General features: G+C 34.8%; 1 protein-coding gene across 4 annotated transcripts in view; it reads left to right on the plus strand.

The window, feature by feature from the left end:
• Position 1: 1 nt before the first annotated feature.
• Positions 2-19,177, plus strand: part of XRCC4 (X-ray repair cross complementing 4) — a 211,176-nt gene continuing 192,000 nt past the window's right edge. Inside the window, exon 1 of one of the 4 annotated variants that reach the window (XM_053664416.1) lies at positions 2-168. The gene's annotated coding sequence lies outside the window, so the exon portion shown is untranslated. The other 3 variants (XM_037142965.2, XM_053664414.1, XM_053664415.1) reach the window with 3 other exon arrangements.

Here is a 19,177-nt window from a genome sequence, read left to right on the forward strand (position 1 = left end):
CCTGAACTGCGGACTCAGACACTAGGATAGGCTCCTCTCCAGGCGAATAAGGTGGGATTTAAGTGACGCAACGGGCCGTGCGGAAGTAGGTGACACTCTCATTGGCTGCTGGACAGCGCCCGTGGGAGCGGGCCTTTTCGAGGAGACCGGAAGTGGGGTCACTAAGAGGTACTGTTCGGAAGTGGAGGGTTGTCTATTTAAGTAATAGTAATTGAAGGCCTATACTTTTTTTTGTTTTATTCCCCCTATTTTTTTAATTTAAATTTTCTTTTTGGTGTCCTATTACTTCTGTTTACAACTCCGTGGTGCGTGGATATTTCCTTGCCAGGATCACCTTCTACGTGTAAGCTACTGGGCCTTTCGTTTAACTAGCGAACGCCTGCGTTCCATGGCCAGGGCGTGCACCCCCTGGACCCCATTTTCAGTTTCTCCCTTTGCACTTTAGGGTTTTTTTTTTTTTTTAATTACAAAACGCCTTTGAAATGCCATGTATGGTTCTGGGATTAGGAGGGCGCTTGAACCTGGAGGAATATATTGAGTAGGCTTTTGGATCTTTTCTCTTAACGCAGGCCTTTTCTCTCCCAATCCCCAGCAAAAGCAAAAACAAAAGCAAAAAACTTGTCAGTAGGTTGCATTTTGTGCTGAAACATTTGACTCTTTGGAAACAGGGAAGAACTTTTTGTGGTAATAAATGAGAAGCAGCTGCCCTTTCCTGGGCTCTAGAGAAGTGATCCACCAGCGAGACAAAGCACATGCCAACTTTATCTTTTAATTGGTAGTATTATTTAGCTTCCTCCAATTTTAATAGTCCCAGTCGATGACGCTCTATTTTTTCCCTGTTTTTTCTTTGCATATTCTAATAGCTGGAGAAACGGGCGCCCTGATGTGTTTGTTCAGTGGGCATAGTTTTAGGAAATTTAGAGTTTATCCCTCCGCTCCCTAAAGCGAACTCTGGCTCCAATTGTATAGTTTATTTTTTCTCAGGCAGCATGTTAGTTTTTTCAGAATGTTAGTTTTTAAATTCTTTATTAACTCAGCAAGTGGATAGAGAAAAAAACGGGAAGGATACTCAGGTGTTGATTTGTATGCAGTATTTGGCCAAACTGTGGCCAAATAGTTTTTAGGGCCCTGTATTTAGGGCAACATGGTGATTAAAACATTTGATTTCTGCTATCTGTTACTACATTGTTTGCTACCGCAGACAGTTGGTTTTTTATTTAATATAACTAACTTTACTTTTGAATTTACTGAATTGTCAAGAGTTGGTCAAATACACAATTTTAGCAAGGATTTACTGAGCTTTATTAGGGGAAATGATAGTGTAACAGAGGAATAAAGATGACTTGTTCCTTGGAGAAATGTGATGGGCATGGGAAAGAGGGGAGGATCAAATGTATTAAAAATGTACAGGATCCTCTTCCTATCAAAAAATAGGGCATTCAAATGAAACAAACTTGGCTTAGTTAACGGAAGTTACGTTGTGCAACTCATCAGGCTTGATTTCCAAAGGAGTAAATATGTCTGTAGACTTTACAACTGTTTTTGCTTTCCTGTGAAGATTGTATTGATCTTTATGAACACTTAGGGGTAATACTTCTTTGTGAAGCCATACTTCAAGGTTCCTGTGAAGAGCACTGGGACTCTGAAGTTGTTAAAGATCACAATTGATTTACTATAGTTATGGATTACAGTAAATTTTAGGCCATGGGCACTTAATGTACTTGAGCTTCAAAATATAGTAAAGAACAATATTGGCCAGTTATATTAAAATTATCCATTGAGGGACACAAATGGTAATAGATGAAGCTGAACATATATGTTTAATTTTTTTTCATGTAACAGCAAACAAAATTAATCTAACCTGTGGTAAGAGGTGGGGAGTTAGTAATTGAGCTAAATGGTCATTAAGCACATAAACCGCCTGCTTTTGGTTTTCCAAAAACCAAAAGCAGGGGGTTTAAATTAGTTTACTGTCAATGAATTTAAGTACCGTCTTCCATTGCTAGATACTTTAAAAGTCTCCTTTCTGGCAGCTCTGCTATGATTTCTCACTTCTTACTAAATAATCTTAGATCCTTTTCTTACTAAAAATAAGACTATCATTCCTATCAAAGGGACTATCATTCCTCTGTTAAAAAATTATTGCTTCTCTTGCATCTAGAACAGTATTGTCAATTTTAGTTTTATGAGTTCCCTAGAATTTTATTTAAAAATAGTGCATATTTATATACCTATAGAGTGCGTAAGCTTCTTCGTTATGAGAATTAAATGAGTTAATACAAGTAAATCATCTTGCCAATAATTTGATATTTAATAAGCACATGATAACCATTACCTGTTGTGTGTCTAGCTTTCTCTTTCACTAAATTAAAAGTTCCTTGAAGGGGGAGGTAATGCCGTAGAGCTGCTTGACTTGCATGTTAGGCACTCAATACCACCAGACCATTTTCTCCCCCTTTTCTCTTTTTACTTTGCATCTAGTATTGAGTTGGAAGGTTTTCTTTATATGATTTCCCAGTTTTTAAAAATGCACTGATATTCACATATATTAAATGGTTTTACTTAACTGCTTGTTTTCTCTGATCCTCAAGTAGCCTCCATAATCTAAGGTTGAGGTTCCTGGTGTTCTAGTGTTTGTCTTTGCTCTTTTTTTGCCTCCTCTTTTTAATTCTCTTTTTCCATGGCTCTTAGATTAAGACCCACAGTTTTTTTTCTAGCTTGAGTCTTATTTCTCTTACTTTAAGAAATGCTTCTCTTAACCTTTTTCTCCACTTCCAACCAGATTTATTTGCTCTTCTGAACAAAATTCCTTTGAGTTCTATATGACCCAAATCCCAATTTTTTTTTTCTTTTTTCTATTCTTTCTTGTGTGGAGGAGGAAAAGAAAATTTTCCCTCCTACTCTTATAAAGTTCTGTCTGAGCTAATAAATCAAATTAACATGAGACATATTAACAGGGGAAAATGGCCAAGTTTGTTACATGTGTACATATGGAGGTTCCATAAGAATGTGAGAGTAGAGGACAAACTGGGCAGTTAAGGCACATTTGCCACTTTGAACCCCGGAGAAGGAGTAAGGGGTAGAGATTTGGGACCGCAGAGAGGAGGGAGGCAAACACATGGAGATAGAAAAGCTAGCGTTTGGCAAATAAACGTTTGCTGGGCTATCTTTATTAATGGATACAGAGAGGACTTTGATTAAATGAGCCTTGCTAGTTTCTTTCTCATTAAATACTAGTTCTTCCTGGAGCAGGTTCTCTGTCTAAATTCATTTAAGCAGTTGGGGGAAGGTTAAAGGCTTTTCCTGAATTATTTGTTTCTTTTAAAAAAACTAGCTTAAAATAATATCTCATAGGGCATATTTTGGCATGGCAAACTCTGCTTGCCTCACTTGAGACCATTTCAAAGTGACTGTTGCTCCCACGCTCCCCCAAAGTGCTTTTGTTAGTGTCACCAGTGATCTCTAGGTGTTGATCATTCTCAGTTCTTACCATATTGGACCTATGAGCAGCCTTTAACAAACTTGATCGTTCTTTTCTTCATGATAAATTTTCTTCACTTGATTTCCAAGATACTACACTGTTGGTTTTTTTATTCATTGGTTGCTCCTTCTCAGTCTTCCTTCTGTTCTTTCTGATTACTTATTAATTGAAGTGCTCCAGGGTTCAATCTTTAATTCTTTTCTGGTCTACACGTCCTCTTGATGATATTAAGATGACTTTAAATGTCATCTGTATATGTTTTCATACAAAATTCACATTCCTAGTCCCCTCTCTTTCTGAACTCTGGACTCATATCTAATTTTCTACCTCTACATCTCCAATGGTTTATTCAGAAGTATTCAGACTTGAGTGACACAAACTGAACTCCTTTTACACCCAAACCTGCTCCATTCTTTCTCATCTCAGTTGATGGCGACTCTGTAAAGCCAGTTGCTAAAAAATATTTGGAGTCATCATCGACTTTCTCTTATATTCTATCAAATCCATCAGCAAGTCCTATTTGACTCTCAGTAAACTATATCTGGAATCTGTTTCCTGCTCTTCCTGCTCTTAGTATACTGATCTATTTCCTACCCCTCCTGCTGTTAGTGTATGGATCATCTTGCGCTTGGATATCTGTTAGTAGCGCCCATCATTTCTTGCTTGGATTTCTTTCTGATCTCCGTGCTTTCCTCAATCCTTGCCTCTCTACAGTCTGATCTCACACAATAGCCACAGGGTACTTTTAAATGTAAATAAAAAATTGTATTAAAATGTAAGATTCTAAATATAACATGTCATCCTAGATTGGGTCCTGGAATAGACAAAAGATATTAGTGGGGAAAAAAAATTGGTGAAATCTGATCAAGATAATAGTAGTGCATCAATGTTGGTTTCTTTGTTTTGATAAACACGCCATGGTTATAAAATGTGTTAATAGTAGGAGGAAGTGGGTGAAGGGTATATGGGAACTCTATTATCTTTGCAACTTTTCTGTCAAAATAAAAATTTCAAAATAAAAATTTTATTAAAAAAGAATGTCACATTGCTTTTTTTGTTTTAAAACCTTTTGTGACTTTTTGTTTGCCTCCTGGTAAAAGCCAACCTTCTTATATCAGTCTACAGGATTCTACATGATCTGGGTTTCCATTATTTCTCTGACTTCAGTGCTCTGTGTTCTCTGTTCCCTCACTCTGTTCCAGGCATACTGGTTACCTTATTTCTTAAACACAGTAGGCCCATTTCCACCTCAGGGACTTTGTACTGGCCGCTTTGTCTATTTGGAATGCTTCTTCATAGGCATCCACACAACTAATTCCTTTACCTCCTTTGTGTTCAAATGTACCTTTTCCATAAAGCCTACTTCAACCTCCTAATTAAAATTGCAGCTTTGCAACAAATTCCCTTTTCCCCAAAATGCCTCTCTGCACTCCAGTTTCCTCTTCTCCTTTTACTATAACGTATCACCATATTTTGTATACTTAATAGGTATATTTTTCATTGTTCACCTACTCCATTGAAATGTGAACTTCACAAAGACAGGAGTTTTTATCTGTTTTGTTCCCTTATGTGAAGTTCTAAAACACCGTCCAAGGCATAGAAGTACACAGTATGTTTTGGTTGAATAAATGAAGTTGATTGGAAATTTGGATTTGTAATTCTTGATTTACAATCAGTCTGAACATTGAATCATTTTTCATTTCCACATATCATGCTATTTCTTGCCTCCAAGCCTTTGCTCATGCAGGTTCTTCTGCCTGGAATGCCTTTCCTTATCTTTTTCCTTCCACCCCTAAGTCATTTTCATCCTTTGAGATTTATGTCTTAAAAAATGTAACTCAAGGAAGCCTTTCATGAACTGTCAAGCTGGCTTATGTGCTACTTTTCAGAGGAGCTCCCACCCTGCCTCTGTAGTTTACAAGCTTGTAAAATACTTCTGTATGTTTCTATCTCACCAGAGAGCTGGGAATATGTCCTATTCATCTTTGGGATATCAAAGCCTGGGTACATAGGTAGTCAAGGGACGTTTTAATGTACTGGCATGATCAGAGTCGCTCAGCTATCAAGCAGTAGAGGTTTAATTTCAGGCATGGTATTCTGAGTGTAAAATCAATGCTCTATTTGCTACACTCAGTTTTCTACGGAGAAGGTGGACTGTCTTTAAAAATAATAGAAAGATGGTTCTTTTCATACAGCTAGGCAGTAGTTCATGTATTTTATAGCCTTGGGCAATTTATTTCTTGTCATTTGTGAAGCTGTCAGTGCTGATGAGGAAGTGGGTTTTGCTTTTTTTCTAAGACAGTGCCTGAAATAAACGCACAAAAGGTTATAATAGCAAATTTTAAATGTTGATGAAATTGGGACCTTCCTGGGAGAAGAATACTGCTAAGACTTTCATTGAAAGAAGAAATCCATTCCAGAATTCCAGACTGCTCCTGAGACATTTATGCTTTTGTAGACGTCAGTACTGCCAGTAGTTATAAATTAAACTTTTAATTGTGTGCCGTTGGGAAATTCCAGGATAGTTACAAGACATTGGGAAGATTTTCTCCCAGTGATATGGAAATTTGCTCTTAAGGTTGAGTTCATAATGACTAGTTTGTTAACATTTCAACCACTTTTTATGGTACACACTCTAAATTCAAGCTGTCCTCTGAAAATTATCATCTTTGCAGTCTGTAAACCAATCTATAATTTTGCCTATCTTTTGGACTAACAAAAAAGTAAATAATTAAGTATAAATACAGAAAGGTTTCAGTGGCTTTCAACTCCAGCAGTAAGTTGAGAGTGATTAGGCTTGAGATTAATCAAAAACAAATAGTACTTGGAAAACACTCCTGAATTTGTGCCTTTTTTTTGGTGAGTTTACTCACCCTGCAGAAGTGACAAAAATGTAGAAATAAACAAAGAGCTTAGTCTGGTCTTTTGTCTGAGAGGGTGCTTTTAACTTGTAATTTTATCTGAACATTTAATGAGAATTTTGTTGCAAGAAAGAACTCAATTGGAACAGAAACAAGTGGCTGCTAAGAAATAAGATGCAGCTATTGTTGAAGAGGCTCATCAAAGTCCTGACAAAATAAATATTGACATGCTGAGATAATGTCAATATTTACCATAGAATTTGGAAGTTGCCAAGTTCCTGTTTAAGAAATATGACCTTAGCATTGAACACAAGTATATCAATAAATAAGGAACATGTTCAAATTAACAGCTGCTCAAAGAAAATAGGATAACATCTGTTTAAACGTGGGGCCCTTAAAAACTTACATTAAAAAATTATTGATGCCTCTTTGGTAATTTGTAGGTAGATGCTTCTACAATATAGTATACTGATATAGTTGTGTGCTTCACTTAAGTGCTCTTAAAAAATGACACCATGTTTGTAATGCATAACTTTGTAAATTAGTTGTGCTATGATACTCATGTAAATTGAATTTTTAAAAATGCTTTCTTAATATTGTGTTTAGGAACCAACCTCTTCGTTTTAAGCATTATTATTATCAAAATTGGCTCCAGCCATGACTTAAATATGACTTTTGGGAACTAAAGTTTGTGCTCTCAGAATTTAGCAATAGAGAAAACAAGACATTTTTGAAGTTAAAATGTGATAAGGAAATTTGTCCTGGTTATTATCTGTGAACTATGTCTCAGAAGAAAATTTGTGGGGGAAAGAGTGAGTGAAGTGTGTATGTTTGGTTGAATGCCACAGGTCACCACTGTAATTCCCATATGAATATCACTGTAACGTAACAGCATTTGGTGCAAAGTAGGAGAATGTTTGAAGCTTCTATATCAAATCATTGGAACCACACAAACAATCTTACATCTGTTAGGCAGACTTATAAAAGAAGGTTAAACTTCGTTTTTTGAATGATAGTCCTAAGAACAGTCCTAGAAGATCATAAAAAACGGGTATTGGGACTGGTCCTGTCATTGCTTTTCTGATGGTAGAGATCAATGGCTTTGACTTAGCAATGTAATCATTCAACCACATAATGTTATGTTTATATTATGAAGAATGGACACAAATTTCAATTGAGGTTTTATATTCTGAGGAAGTTGTATTTGTTTCTACAAATTCCTTGATAAACATGAAATAGCAAAATTGCTTAGAGGTTCACAAAAGACTTTTAACCTATTTTCAGTATGTTAAAGATAGAAGGGGAAGAACCAGAGTTTAAAAATTTCAATTGGTGGGATCTTTCTTTTAGAGAGAACTTGCCAATGTTTTGATGTAAAATGTTGAGCTTTAAGGACAAAACACTAGACTTACTACTTAATGATTTTTAAAACTTGGGAAACTTTTTTGTCCATATAACCAAGACTTGACTCTTTGTTTCGAATAGATATATGATTTTCTTCTAGAATTATTAGGGCCTTATGCAAGATATTCACCAGTTGCCTCCTTGAACTACCTGTTACCAGTCGTTTATTATGTAGCAGTGAGAAAGTTTCCCAGTGTTTTCAAAGTGTTCTGTGTTTTAGATTTGATGATAGTGTAAGCATAGTAAGTTTAACATGTAAAACTTCTTGTTTGATGTTGAATATTATGAGTTTAATACAGTGTTTCCAAAAGTGTGTGGTGCGCACACATCACTGATAAAATATACACAGTTGCTTGCATATAACTGTTTTGCAGGGACTATGAAATAATCAAGGTTAAGAGAGTAAAATAACTTGAAGTACACACAACCAGTGAATGACAGTGAGAATGCATCCTGAATTCTGTCTGAATCCCAACCCTGACACAAGGTAGCTAAAGCAAAAAGAAATTTCTTGTCCTTATACCTAAAACAACCATGGTTAGATCTAGATTCTGATGCGGCTGGAATGCGATCTGAGCTGCTGCCTACCCCTCATTTCCACTTTTTGCTCTCTTGATTTTGTTCTCAACAGTTTCACACTCACAGTGTCATAACGCTAAACTCATAGAGAAGAATCTGTATCCTTTATGATGCAAAGAAAAGTCTTGGGATTGAGTCTCAGTGGTCTGCTTTGTTCTAACTTGAATCCTGTGATCATTTCACTGAATCTTGCTTATCTCTGAGTCAGTCACTGGGAATTAGAATGAAATGTTGGCTTACTCCAGGTCTATGTTATGCTCTTGGAACAAGGGGCCAAAGTCAGCTTGCCCAATAGCAGAGGTCATATCACTTAGAGTTTTGTTGCTACAAGTAGGGGAACTTGTATTGGGTGGCAAAAATCAACAAACTGTCTAAATGTTGGGGAAATGAACACATTTAACCTGAATTACATGGGACATGGATCATGACACTGATGTTATTTTTTGACCAATGTTTAGTAATAGCTAAAATATCTAGTACTTTTGGGAAGCTATTGTTTTTTAAGGAACAGAAGGAAAAAAATATAAGCTAGAGTTATGCAAACTAGTATAGATTAAATGAATTTGTCCATTTAAGTTAGGTTGATTATGTGCCAGGGACTATACTAGATATTTGATTCATATGTTAAGAAATCTAAGATGGGATGATACTAATGATATGCCAGGGGTGGAAAATATTGGAAAATATATATTTTTTGGTTTCTTTATTGTGGGTATTATGTGCAACCATTGAATATTTATAGGAAGTGACTTATATATTGAATATTTGTTATATTAATTTTTATACATTTTGGCCTTAAGATAAAATTATTAATGTATAGTCAATAAATAATACAATACTTTTAGATATTTTTGATTATCAGCTCAGTTATAAAAGTATTTTCTTATATTTGATATCATTGATTCTGTGTTGCACTACAAAATTTACCACTGCATTTTGCACCAGGGTTCCTGGTATAATGTTTATCAGATATGAGTGTTTAACAAAGAGCCAATATTGAGTCTAATAATTCTTTGGACAGGCTTCTAAGTGTTGAAGGATTAAATTATATATTTAAGAATAAGTTCCTAATAATGACTTTTCTCTTTTGATAAAAATGTCGTATAAATGAACAGAATCAGACTGATGTTCAAATAACACTTACTGAAAATTTTTATTATTTTACTATGGAAAATAGCAAGCATATTTAAAAGTAAAGAGAATGGATTCCCATGTACCCTAGCACAACATGTATGGACTTATGGCCCGTCTCATTTCATTTATATCCTACTCAGAATTCACTCTTCTAAATCATTATTTTTCTTCTTTTAATAAAAGTAAAATTTGTTTGTAACCTTATATAAATTTTAAGTGTACAGCTTTATAATTTGACATCTGTGTACACTACAAAGGGATAACCACTAAAAGTCTAGATCCCATCTAACACCGTCTAAACAATCCCCTTCCTTTTACCCCTCACTCTCCTGCCACTCCCTGCCCTTCTTATAACCTCCAGTCTCTTCTGAGTTTGTTCGTGTTTTCTCTATTTGCTTTTTAGATTTCACATGTGAATGAGATAATACAGTATTTTTCTTTCTTTGTGTGACTTACTTTACATAATACCCTCAAGATCTATCCATGTTGTCATAAATGGCGAGATTTCATTCTTCTGTACTTCAGTAGTAGTCGTGTGTGTGTTCTCATACCTTCCTCAGCCACCCACCAAACTCACACACTCGCGTCTCACATCTTCTTTATCCATTCACCTATCAGTAGGCACATGTTTCCATGCGTTGGCTATAGTAAATAATGCTGCAGAGAACATAGTGGTGCATGCATATATCTTTTCAAAGTAGTATTTTTTTATTGTTAGGATAAATACCCAGAAGTAGAATAGATGATCATATGGTAGTTCTATTTTTATTTTTTCATGGTGGCTGTACCAACTTACATTCCTACCAACAGTGTGTGAAGTTGTTCCTTCACATCCTCTCTTTCTTGCTTTTTTTTGATAACAGCAATTCTAACAGGTATGAGATGATATTTCACTGTATTTTTTGATTTATGTTTCTCTAATAATTAGCCATATTGGACTTTTAAAAATTTATTTATCTTTAGAGGGGAAGGAAAGGAGAGAAATATCAATGTGTGGTTGCCTCTTGTAGGTCCCCTGCTGGGAACTGGCCTGCAACCAGGCATGTGCCCTGACTGGGAATTGAACCACGGTCTTCTGGTTCACAGGCCTGCACTCAATCCACTGAGCTACACCGGCCAGGGCTGGGCTTTTTTTCATGTGCTTGTTGGTCATTTGTATGTTTTTGGAAAAATGTCTATTCAGATCCTCTACCTATTTTTTGTGTTGTTTTGTTGTTGAGTTGTCCAAATAGTTTATGTATTTTGGGTATTAACACCTTATTGGACATTTGATTTACAAATAGCTTATATGCAGTAGGTTGCTTTTTCATTTTGATGATGGTTTTCTTCACTGTGCAGAAGCTTTTTAATAGGATGTACTTCCATTTGTTTATTTTTGCTTTCATTTCCCTTGTCTTTGGAGTCAGATCCACAAAAATGTTGCTAAGATTCATAGCAAGGAGCTTACCACCTGTGTTTTCTTTTAGGAAATTTATGGTTTTAAGTCTTACAGTTAAGCGTTTAATCCATTTTATGTTAACTTGGATATTATGTGAGATGTGGCTTAGTTTCATCCTTGTACATGTCACTGTCTAGTTTTCCCAGCACCATTTATTGATGAGACTCTCCATTCTTGGCTCCTTTGTCACAATTTTTTTAAATTGAATTTATTGGGGTGACATTGGTTAATAGGGTCATATAGTTTTCTTTTGTCAATACTTTACTGTTTGATTACTCTAGCTTTGTAGTATAGTTTGAAATAGAGGCATTTTGTTCTTTTCAAGATTGCTTTGGCTGCTTGGGATCTTTTGTGGTTTCATAGAAATTTTAGAATTTTTCTAGTTCTGTCAACAATGCTATTGGATTTTGACAGGGCTTACATTGTCTGTAAATTGCTTGTGTTGTATGGACATTTTAACAATATTAATTCTTCCAATATATGAGTATGGCGCCTTTTCATTTATTTGTGTCTTCTTTAGTTTTGGGGTTTTTTTTTTTTTAGATTTTATTTATTCATCTTTAGAGGGGAAGGGGAGAAGAGAGAGAGAGAGAGAGAAATGTCAATGTATGGTTGCCTCTTATGTGTCCCCTGCTGGGAACTGGCCCGCAAAGCAACCCAGGCATGTGCTCTGACTGGGAATCGAACCGCAGTTTTTTGGTTCGCAGGCCCGCACTCAATCCACTGAGCTACACTAGCCAGGGCAATTTGTGTCGTCTTTAGTTTTATAGTTCTCATTGTACAGGTCTTTTACCTCTTTGGTTAAATTTCATCCTAGATATTTTATTCTTTTTATGCAACAGTAATGGAATTGTTTTCTTAATTTCTCCTTCTCACTGTTTTTCATTAGTGTAAAGAAATACCACAAATTTCTGCAAATGGATTTTGTGTCTTGCAACATTACTGAAGTCATTTATTCTAACAATTTTTTTAAAGTGTAGTTTTAAGGCTTTTCTAAATTGTGTCATGTCTGTAAACAGTGACAGTTTTAATTCTTTCTTTCCAATATGGACGCCTTTAATTTATTTATTTTGTTACCTAATTCATGTAGTGAGGGCTTGTAGTACTGTGTTTAATGAAAGTGGTGAGAGTGGGCATGCTTTTTTTGTTCCTGAACTCAGGGGAAAAATTACAGCTTTTCACTGCTGAGTCTGAGATTAGCTGAGGGCTTGTCATTTATGGTATTTATTACGTTGAACTGTGTTCTCTGTATACTCATTTTGTTGAGAGCTTCTCATAAATGAATGGTGCATTCTGTCAGAATTTTTGCATGTGTTGAGATGATCACATGATTTTTATGATCGATTTTGTTATTGTGGTGTATGAATTTGCTTGATTTATGGGTGTTGAACCATTCTAGTGCCCTTGGAATAAACCCGACTCGATCACGGTATGTGACCTTTTAATGTATAATTAATTGACTTTGGTTTGATAATATTTTGTTGAGGACTTTTGCATCTATGTTCATCAAGAATATTGGCCTGTGATTATCTTTTCTTTTGGTATCCTTGTCTAGTTTGGCTATTAGGGTAATGTTGGTCTTGTAAGATGAGTTTGGGAGTGTTCTCTCCTCTTAAAATTTTTGGAAGACTTTGCAAAGTATTGGTATTAAATCTTCTATAAATGTTTGGTTCACTAGTGAAATCGTCTGGTCTTGGACTTTTGTCTTTTGGAGAGGTTTTTGATTACTGATTTAATCGCCTTACTAGTAACTAGTCTGTTTAGATTTTCTATCTTTCATGATTCAGTCTTGGAAGATCGTTTATTTTCTAGGATTTTGTCCATTTCCTCTAGGTTTTTCAATTGTTGGCATATAATTTTTTATAGTAGTTTTTTATGATCCTATCTATATTCCTGTGGTATGAGTTGTAATTTCTTTTTCATTTCTGATTTTATCTATTTTAAGTCCTCTGTGTTTTTACAGGGTAGTTTAGCTAAAGCTTTGTCAATGTTGTTTTTCTTTCAGAAAACCAGCTCTTAGTTTCATTGATTTTTTAAATTGTATTTTTAGTCTTTATTTCATTTATTTCCACCCTGATCATTATTATTTCCTTTCTTCTATTAAATTTGGGTTTCATTTGTTCTTCTCTTTCAAATTCTTGTAAATGTAAAGTTAGATTGCTTATTTGAAATTTTTCTTGTTTCCTGAGGTAGGCCTGCATTGCTATGAACTTCCCTCACAGAACTGCTTTTGTTCTGTCCCAATATGTTGGTATATTGTGTATCTGTTTTCATGTATGCCTATGAATTTTTTATTTTTCTTTTGATATTTTTTAAAGATTTTATTTATTTATCTTTAGAGGGAAAGGGAAGGAGAGAGGGAGAGAAACATCAATGTATGGTTGCCTTTCATGTGTCCCCTGCTGAGAATTGGCCTGCAGGGAACTGGCTTGCAACCCAGGAATGTGCCCTGACCGGGAATCGAACCGCGATTGTCTGGTTTGCAGGCCCGTGCTCAATCCACTGAGCTACACCAGCCAGTCTTTTGATTTTTTTTTTTGATGACCCATTGGTTTCTTAGTAGTAGGCTGTTTAATTTCCACATTTTTGCGATTTTTCCAGTTTTCTTCTTGTAATTACTTTTTAGTTTCATTCCACTGTGGTTGGAAAAGATGCTGTACAGTTTCAGTCTTGAATTTAGTGAAATTTTTTGTGCCCGAACATGAGTCGTCCTGGAGAATGGTCCATGTCACTTGAGAAGAAAGTGTTTTCTGCTGCTTTGGGGTGGAATGTTCTGTAACTGCCTATTAACTTCAAGTGGACTAATCTGTCATTTAAGGCTGATCTTTATTGATTTTCTGTCTTATTGATCTATCAATTGATGTAATTGGGGTGTTAAAGTTCTCTACTATTGTATGTTGTCATTATTTCCCTTTAGGTTTGTTAATATATACTTTATATGTTTTCTTGCTCCTATGTTGGGTGCATATATATGTTTACAAATGTTACATCTTCTTGATGGATTGACCCCTTTATAATTATGTAATCATCTTCCTTGTTTTTTATTACAGTCCTTGGTTTAAATTCTCTTTTTTAAATATGAATATGGCTACACTAGCTTTCTTTTCATTTGCATTTGCATGGAATATCTTTTTCTGTTTCTTCAAATTCAGTCTGTTCATTCTTACTTCCGAAGTGAATCTCATGAAGGCAGCATATAGATGGGTCTTCTTTTTTTTATTCATTCAGCCACTCTGAATTTTAATTGGAGCATTTAGTTCATTTACATTTAACGTAATTATTTATCAGTATGTACTTATCATATGCTGTTACTCATTTTCTGTTTTTTATAGTTTTTGTCTCTTCTCTTTTTCCTTATGGTTTCATTACTTTTTTGAGTGTTTAGATTCTTTTCTCATTTTCTCTTGTGTATTTAGTGTAAGTTATTGATTTGTGATTACTGTGAGTTTCGTACGTAACATTCTATGGATATAACAGTCTCTTTTAAGATGATAGCCACTTAAATTTGAACACATTCCAAAACTTTACACTTTTACTGCTCTCCTTTCACATTTTGTATTTTAGATATCACCTTTTGCATCTTCTTATTTTATGTATCCCTGAACTAATTATTGTCATTTAGTTAATTTCAGTACTTTTTTCTTTTAACCTTCATATATGCTTCATAAGTGAGTGATCCACTAGCTTTACTATCTATTTACCTTTTTTAGTGAGATTTTTTACTTTTGCATGTTTTCTTGTTATTAATTAGTGTCATTTCTTTTTAACTTAAATGAGCCCCTTTAACATTTCTTATGAGTCTGGTTTAGTGGTGATGTACTTTATTAGCTTTTGCTTACTTTGAGAGAACTCTTCATCTCTTTTTCAATTCTTAGTCATAAGCTTGTCAGATAGAAAATTAATTCTGTGTTGGAAGTTTTTCTTCTTTCAGCATATGAATATGTTATGCCATTCCCTTCTGGTCTGCAGAGTTTCATCTGAAAAAATCTGCTGGTAGCATTATGGAGTTTCTCTTGTATGTAACAGGTTGTTTTTCTCTTGCTGCTTTTAAGATTCTCACCTAGTACATGTAAGGTTTGATAATATCTGTGGTTTCAGGCATCCAAGAGGAGGAGTCCCCTGTGGATAATGGGGACTAGTGTATATGGGCTTACACCTGACCTGCATAGCTCCTAGAGGCAGTAGGATTTGTACCCGTGCTTTAAAAGTATGAGGGTTGATTTAAATTTTAGCAGGTACAGAGTTTCAGTTCAGTTTGGAACAAATGTATCGCCTGAGGGGACAAAGAACTGAATTTTTGCTTGTATCTCGGAATTTCCTCCCAATAGAGTTGTCCAAAATATATTCAGAGATGTGTTTGAAATTGCATCATGGGAAGTGTGTAATTATTCATCCAGCTAGGAATGTAATCCTCATGTGCTGTTTATAATTTATTTGAGCCATGTGAAATGGCCATTTTTTGTAGGTTAAAAATTGTTAAATATTGACAGTTTCATGTTTCCAAAGTATTTTTCTATGGCTGAATTTGGTAGTTTCACCAGTTGAGGACATGTTAGAGGATTTTGTGCTTTTTTTAAAGGATTAACTCTCATTTATACCCCAATATTATCATTCATTTCCTTGTCTGCCATTAGAAAATAGTGAGATAAATGGGTGTGGTTGTAAGTAAATGGTGGGTTTGTGAATGAGGACAAAGTGCAGTGCCAGTCTTGTTCCTTTTCCACACAAATGCTGTTCGTTACAATTCAGTTCCAGAGCAGCATATTTTTTCACGTAGAAAAGACTATATAAGGTTAACTGATGGTGCTTCATTGGAATATCTTTACTTTTCTGAAAGTGAAATTTGAGATGTGTCAAAATTTTGAGGCTTAAGAAATTATAATTACTAAATTCTTAATGAGAAAAGGCTGTTGCTTAGTAAAGCTATATTTCAGGCATTATCTTATCTCTTTAGTTCTGTTAAGTGTCGTTCTCACATGAAACTCTGCAAGTAGAACTGAAGTGTTCTTGTGGAAGTTTCCAAAATGATAAGTATACTCTCATTCATCTGTCCTTGTTTGTATTGAAGGTGTCCTTTGATGAATACGAAACAAGTCACAGTCTTGGAACTTTTAGTCCAATTTTAAGGGCATTTTGGAAGCATAGGTGTTAGAGTTTATGTGAGAAATTTATTCAGGCCATTTTACTGTGTTTAAATACTTTATTGGGTAAGAGAAAGGGAAGAAAAGGAAGTGAAATTTAAATACATCACTGAAACTAATAATTATTAATGGTATTTGTAAAAGATTAGCAGAGGAAATGAGCTATAACATGATATTTGGGATGGTAACAGCTGGCATTCCACGGTCATAAGAGGTAATTGAGATTGGATATGACCATGACAAAGAAGGCTTATTTTATATTTCTAATGCTTTATTTCTGAAGCATTAGATTGTTAATGTAATGTCTTCTTTGATCACCAGCTGTATGTTACAAGTTTTTTAATAAGATTCTGCCCACAGTCTTAACTATATTTTATTCTTACTCAGGGTATCCGGGTTGCCTCGGGTTGGGAGGTTTCCCAGGATATGAAGTTTTCTGTGTGAAACCCAGGAAAATCGCAGTTGAACTTGGACAGATGGTCATCTTCCATTCATTTTCAAAATTAATAGACTGGATATAATTCTAACATGATTAGAAAGGTATTTAATAGTCCTCCTGTAAATTCTTTACAAACTTTAGAAATGTCTAACTTGAAAACATTATTACAGGAGAGCATTTCTTTTGTAGAAGGTTAGCTTGATATTTTTGTTTTTATTGCTTTGGAATTTTAAAGGTAAATTGATTTTGTGGTTATTTTTGAAAAAAACCATAACACCAACCAGTAATTTAATATGCTATTAATAATGAAAATGCTAGGAATATATTACTAATTAAAAATTTGCAATGTGGGAATTACAATAATAAGACACATGTGAATACTTAATGCTTTTAAAAATGCTAAACAAATAGGAAAATGGTTCTTTCTTTTCTTTACACTTAGTTTTCCTGAACTGTTGTATGATGTTTGTCTTATCAGAAGTAAATAGATCAGTGTTTGTTTTCTAAACCTTTCTTTCCTTTTTATCTAGCAATTATATCTGGTCTTGTTCTTGAGTTTTTGTAATGTGATAGAACAATTTATCATCACAATTTTGGTTTACAATTTACAGTTTCTTTTTCTCCTTAAAAAAATAAGGTCACACAAAATAACATGATCAGGAATCTAATTACAGACTACTAACAGCATGTGCTGGGTGCTCTTCTTTATTCCGAACTCACTTTAGGTATCAGCCTGCATTTCTCAACAAGGGGGCACTTAAGTTTAATTGCTTCATTGGAAACATGCATTTAGCCCTTTCTGATCTGTAAGTACAACTCCTTGGCATAGCTGCAGAAGGTTGAACACCTGCAGCCCAAGCAGCCTGAAAAGAAAACATAACTTACTATAAAGGAAAATGAAAGAAGCTCAAGTTCAAAATGGTGTTATCAATGATACAGTGTTGTCACTAACTTGAGCTGACCTAAGAGAGTTGGCTTCTGCACTGCTCCTTATCACCATCCAAAAGGGCATACAAAATTCTTTGTAAACTAATTTAAAAAGTGACTTGTTTATTCAGAGGCAACTGTGAATGGTATTTGTTCAGAGTGTAGATCACATCAATTGCATACCAGCCAACAACTTATTTCTCTTCTAAGAGAGAAGCCAAGTATCAAAGACACAAAGTACTAAAGATAAGCTTCTCAATTCTCAACTGTTCTGAGCCTCAATAAAGCTACTGATGTACAAATTGGGGTGGGACCCAGCTGTTTCCACCTGCAGGCTTGTCTTAGATCCTTGGCTCTGGCTGGGAGAGGTGCTCATACTAGTGGGACCTTTAGTGCCCTTAGAAAACAAAACCTGTCCCTTTTTATGGTCCTAATCAATCAGTCCCTCTAAAGAGATTCCATCTCCTTCCTTCAAGTAGTCTTGGGGCAGCAGGAACCAAACAAACATAAAAACAACTGTGGTTGACTATTTCTGTTTACATGGCTGGTAAAAGTAAAAAGGTCATTTGTTTGTTCTTACTGAATTGTAAAAGACATTCCAAGTTATCCTTTTTCCTCTTCTGTTGAGTCTCAGATATTTTGTATTGGATATTTGATGAGAGGGTGACCTCAGTAAGTAAAAGAATGATGTATTTTCAAACCTGGTTCAAATAGTGTATTATCAGGAAATTACAAAGAAAACACGCCGGAGGCTATTTGAGACCCAAAATAGTTAGAGAAAACGGAGTTGTCACATTCGTCCTGTTAATATAGTAAGTGCTTAAACATGGCTCACATGTAGCATCCATGGTTTCAATTCTGAGTTTACTAAGATCTTTAAAAGAACATAATTTTGTCTTGGTGATGAGTACCTAGATTTAATCAGAAAATTGGAAAATACTTGAAACATTAATAATTCAAAGCTGTTGTTAAAACTAATCTAATTCCTAAATATCTTTGTAGGATTATTGAAATTAAAGCCCTTTGTATAATTGTGAGTAGGATGAGTTTCTGACAAGCATTGGGAATATTGAATTTTAAACTAATTTGTCTCTATAATTTAAAATTTGTGACTTGTTTCAAATATGGTAAAAAATAACAGTGAAACCAACTGCTGCTTTAGAGTAGTAATTCTAAGTGCTGTGTTTTCCTTTCACAAAGTTACATTGATTGCTAACAGTAGCCATGTTTCAGGAGGCACATTTGAGAAGAACTAGTCAGTGGAAGTAAGTGTATGTGTATTTGTGTGTTTGTATATAAGTTTTGTAGAGGCAAAATGTGGCCTTCAGAAGTAGTTTCTATTAACCTCTCTCTCCTGTTTAGATTTATGTCAGCTGCTAACTATGTGTTTTTCAATGACCGGCATAGAAAAACTGTAACACATTTTTCAGCCATTTTTAAATTTCAGGATTACAGACCAGGTAATTTACTGCATGTTAAGTGTATTGACTATTTGATCTAAAAGAAATATTCACAAATGGATGAAGCATTTCGGAATTAACCACATCTAGGAAGAAATGGTCTCAATGCAGGAAAATAAATCGACTAAATGAAATATTTAAAAATAATTCTTTTTTATTGATTATGATGTAATTAACCCTACAAATTTACATATTTTAAAGATGTCAACAAGCCTAGTTGATATGACTAAAGTATGGTTAGTTTATAGCGTTGCCTTTCACTGGGAAGCATAATAAATATTTTTTTGAGTAAACTTTAGGTGGAAATTAGAAT

This window comes from Artibeus jamaicensis, unplaced genomic scaffold, assembly GCF_021234435.1.
Source record: "Artibeus jamaicensis isolate MK-2021 breed Jamaican fruit bat unplaced genomic scaffold, CSHL_Jam_final contig_373, whole genome shotgun sequence".
NCBI classification, from domain to species: domain Eukaryota; kingdom Metazoa; phylum Chordata; class Mammalia; order Chiroptera; family Phyllostomidae; genus Artibeus; species Artibeus jamaicensis.